At 35.1% G+C, this 4900-nt stretch overlaps 1 long non-coding RNA gene across 1 annotated transcript; it reads right to left on the reverse strand.

Annotated features, from left to right (window-relative positions):
- Positions 1 to 532: 532 nt before the first annotated feature.
- On the reverse strand, positions 533 to 4654 carry LOC147833936 (uncharacterized). The gene is made up of 3 exons (XR_015507389.1): positions 3683 to 4654; positions 2694 to 3598; positions 533 to 627 (listed from the first exon to the last, which is right to left on the reverse strand). It is a non-coding gene; the product is annotated as an uncharacterized LOC147833936 (long non-coding RNA).
- Between the last annotated feature and the right edge of the window lie 246 nt (positions 4655 to 4900).

Raw genomic sequence — 4900 nt, forward strand, 5'->3', positions numbered from 1 at the left:
AATGTATCCTTGCAAAGCAACTTTATCTAAATTCATGGATATTGAGAGTACTTGCACATTTTGTAATATACATGAGGAAGACTTATCTCATCTTTTCTATAACTGTGATGCCTCTCTTAAATTTTGGAATGATGTTAGTGACGTGTTATTTGGGCAAAGAAATGTTAATTACAGGCTATCTTTAAAAGATGTGATTTGCACTTTTTCACACACAAGAAGAACATTCGAGTATGTTGTTAACTTCTACATTTTACAAGGTAAATATTTTATACATAAACAGAAATTTGCGAAATGTGTACCAAAATGTAATATTTTTTTATTAGAAATGGAAAATCTGAAAAAGTCTCTAATGCAAATTAAAAACAAAAAGAATGATTTAATGTTAGTTTTCATGAAGGAATTTTTTTCTAGTTCTGATCCCCCGCTGTAGTCGATGATTGTATCCTAAGTTATTATTTTAGTTTATATGTATAGAAGTATTTTGTAATATTTGTATTTTTTTATCTTATTTATTAATTTTTTTTTTTCTTTTGCAACTTTTTATTAATTTTTTTTTCTCCTGTTATATATTACTTCATCATTTTTGGATCTTGTAACTATAGTAATGTTTATGGATATAATATATATCTGAATTATTGTATTTTTACTTTATGTAATGTTTCAAAACTATAATAAAAAAATAAAAAAATAAAAAGAAACATCTCACTTTCAGAGCGTGACAGCTCGCAGCACCGTCAATCACTCAGGCAGAAAAACATGACAGTCTGCTAAGTGTTTTATGGGCCGATCAGATCATAAGCAGATGATCAGCCCGGCCCAAAAAGTACGTTGCAACAGCGGGAAACTGCCGGGTCTGCCCCTGGCCACAACAGGGAAAAAAAAAATAAAAATGCGTTAATTGCGTAATTTTTTTTTTACGCGTTAATTATTTCAAATAATCGCATGCGTTAACGAGTTAATTTTGACAGCGCTAATATATATATATATTATATATATCTTCATATATACAGTGGCGCCCCCAGAAAATTTTCATAGGGGTGGCCAGAAGAGGCCACACCAAATCTTGGGGTGGCACACAAAAAAAATAATGAATTCAGTGTAATGTTATATTTTTGTTTCTGGTAAATTAAATAATGTGACTTTAATTAATTTAATTAATTTGTCTTAAAATATCGCAATTTATTCCTTGAAATAATTCAGCAAGTTCATGTGCAAACCAAATAAAAATTTATATTTAGTTTAAAAATACTTCTCATATATAGAAATAACTTTTCAGTTGTTTTTCACATACATTTATTGTACAGCATACAGTATATGCCATGTCTAAAATTAATGGAGATTAATGAGTTAAATGATAAAACAAACAAATGAACAAACTGAACAAAAGGCATTACTATATACACACACAATCACTATACAGACCCTAATAAAATCATTTCTATATCCCTTTTTGAGCCATTTTATTAATGCAGCTTCTTCTATTGATGTACCTTAAAGTAAATATTAGCCTACATAGCCATTACTGTCGATTGAAGATGTGTGTGTGTGCTGTCAACGACAATCAGAGAGGGCAGTGGTGGTTCTACTTTATGACACCCTGGGCGAACCACCCCATATACCCACCCTCCTTTAATAGTTACATTTATTTTTCAATAAAAATAAAAATGTATTTTCTATTTATTCTATATAAATACAATTATTATGAATATTATTATACAATTATTATTCTAAATAAAAAACAGACATTAAACCTAAATGTTACTGCAAAACAATGTAACAGAGTGATATGCTAAGATCACTTAGGAAACCTTTTGCATGAATATTAGTTATGACAAGTCTATAGAATACAAAAATATGCGTTTTATAGAATTATCTGTTATGAAGTCTTACCTCCCTGACTCATCCCTCCTTACTGCTTTAGCCATACTTAGTGAAAGTATTATCATCATCATATTATATAAACTTTAGTTTTGTCGACTTTCAAAACTGTGTGCTGACACCTCTTCACAAAAGGCTTACTCCAGTTTCACGGCGCATGAGCGGCGCGTTTTTTATCAGCGTGCCTGTAAACAACCGGGATTCACACACGAGTGCGTGAGCCGCACGGGAATGGTTTTCTGCGCGCATGCGTCAGTTTGCTTTCACCAGCGTTGTTTCGGTTGCACATAGAGAACGCGTGTAAAAGATGTGAACGGCCCTTAATGTCTTTATTCTGGGATTGCCCCTCTAAGTTAACACACTTGCATAAAGTAAATGGTATCCCAATGCTTTTACTAGGGGAAGTTTTTTGTTGCATCATCTCCGCCTGCCGTCCAGCCCCAGCAAGATACTTGCGACGCCGCCCTGGCATTTGGCAAATTGCCCAAATCCGCCACTAGGGAAGAGAGGGGCAGTGAATCAACTAGGTTGGTGGCACCAACAATAATTTAGTTGCTGCATGTTATTTATTTATCTATAGAAACATTGGGAATTTACATAAGTACATTTAAATTAATAATATCAACAGCAAAATCATATTGGGGTGGCCACAGGGGTGGCCAGAGTTTACAGAGGGGTGGCCGTGGCCACCCCTGGCCACCCCTTGGGGGCGCCCCTGCATATATATGTTAGGACAAAACGAAAAGCAGCATCCAGAAACATCCTGAATGTAATTATGTACTTTAACCCGGAAATCTTGTATTTTAGAACAGGACCACAGGGCATGAATAAAGTCTCCTTCTTCGCTTTCGCATTTCCAACACAAAGCAGAGTCCTTCAACCCAAATCTAAAAAGCCTACTTGGAGTCCAGTAAAAACGATTTAAGATTTTAAATTGTATTAAATGCACTCCTAAATTTCTTGACATTACTTTACAGTTTTTGCATTTTTTTTTCCAATGGTCATCACTAAATATAACTCCTTACTCCAAACTGTTTTAAGAGCAGACTAGGAACTAAACCCCATCTTTTCCCTTAACCAATTATAATATATTGAAACTTCATGCCCTCTGCCATACGCTCTAAGAATTACTGTTAAATTACAGTCTTCCTCTGGAGCTCAATTACCAATCTTAAACTTCATTTTTAATAGATGCCTAATCTTTAAATATCTCCAAAACTGATTTTTATTGAGGCCAAAATTTTGTGATAATTAGTTAAAGGATTTCAAATTGTCATTTTCAAAGAGATTTCCTATTTTAAGAATACCTTTCTCTATCCATTCCTTCCACATAAAATTAGATTTCCCGATGCACAGTTTGAGATTCAGCCAAATACTTGAAATTGTACTCAAAAATTGGTTAAACTTTAATGTTTTTGCTATTCTTTTCCATATTGGCTGGAGATGTGATATTATTGGATTGTATCTTTTGAGGCAGTTTAATAGATAAACAATGTATTGGTGGGAGGGGGAGTACAATGGATCGTTCCACCATAAACCAAGGTGGAACCCTTTCTGCAGGGAGAGATCAGTGGGCTAGATGTCTTAGACTGAAAGCATAATAATAATGTAAAAGCTTGGGAAGCCCCAAACCTCCTTTTCCCACTGGCTGCTGCAATTTACTCTTATGTAACCTAGGACGTTTATTGTTCCAAATAATTATTTTAACAAAACTATCGAACTGTTTAAAATATTGTATTGGAAAATCTACTGGAATCGACTGAAGTAAATAGTTGATTTTAGGAAGGCAGTTAATCCTGAGTACATTCACCTTACCCCAGAGGGACAAATTTAAAGATGACCACCTCCCTAGGTCTCCTGATATTTTTTGAAGTAATGGTTCTACATTCACTCTCACCAAATATTTTAGATTATGTGGAAATAGAATACCTAGATATCTCAAGCCTTGTTTGGGCCACTGAAATGGAGCCTGTTGGAAAAGGGACACAGGGCAATAAGCTCTCAGAAGTAGAGCTTCCGATTTGGACCAATTAACTCTGTAACCTGAGATCTTGGAAAAAAGAATTGATAATCTCTAACAAAGAAGCTATAGATTTCTGAGGATCTGATACAAACAACAGCATGTCTTCTGCATACAGCATCAACTTGTGCACTATTCCTCCCACAGAAACCCTAGGAAATTCAGAATTTGCTCTTATAGCTGCTGCTAGAGGCTCTAAAGCTAAGCAAAACAACAGGGGAGATAATGGTGATCCCTGACGTGTCCCTCTAGTCAGGGTAAAACAATCAGAAATGTGTCCATTAGTCTGTACTGCAGCTTGGGGATCTGTGTACAAAAGTCTTAACCATTTAAGAAAATTATCCCAAACCCCAAAATTTTGAAAGTCTCAAATAAATACTCCCATTCTACACAGTCAAATGCTTTTTCTGCATTCAGTGAAATTGCTGCCACTGGAGTATTGAAAACAGCCATTGACCACTTGATATTAATAAATCTTCTAATATTATCTGGCCCATTTCTCCCCCGTATGAAACCCACCTGATCCTCGTGTACCAAAGTAGTCATAACTTTTCCAACCTGTTTGCCAAAATTTTAGAACATCTTAACATCTACAGTAATTAATGAAACTGGACGGCAATTCTTACATTCTGATGGGTCCTTATCCTTTTTAGGGATAAGTGTGATTACTGCTTGTGTCAGTGTATATGGTAACTCTTCCTTCTCCAGTGCCTCATTAAACATATTAAGCAACATTGGCGATACCTCAGCTACATAACTTTTAAAAAACTCTGCTGTAAAGCCATCTGGCCCCAGAGACTTAGAGGAGGGTAGAGACACGATTACTTCCACAATTTCTTTAATTTTAATGGGGGAATCAAGATATAGTTTTTGTTCTTTTGTCAAATTAGGTAGAGTCAATGCACCCAAAAATTCCTTTATATCTTTGTTTCCTTCGTCGCACGCTGATGTGTACAGATCCTTGTAAAATCTCTTAAAGGGTCACGAAACACCAAAACACAT

Source organism: Danio rerio, chromosome 14 (genome assembly GCF_052040795.2).
Source record: "Danio rerio strain M-AB ecotype USA chromosome 14, GRCz13ab, whole genome shotgun sequence".
Classification (NCBI taxonomy): Eukaryota; Metazoa; Chordata; class Actinopteri; order Cypriniformes; family Danionidae; genus Danio; species Danio rerio.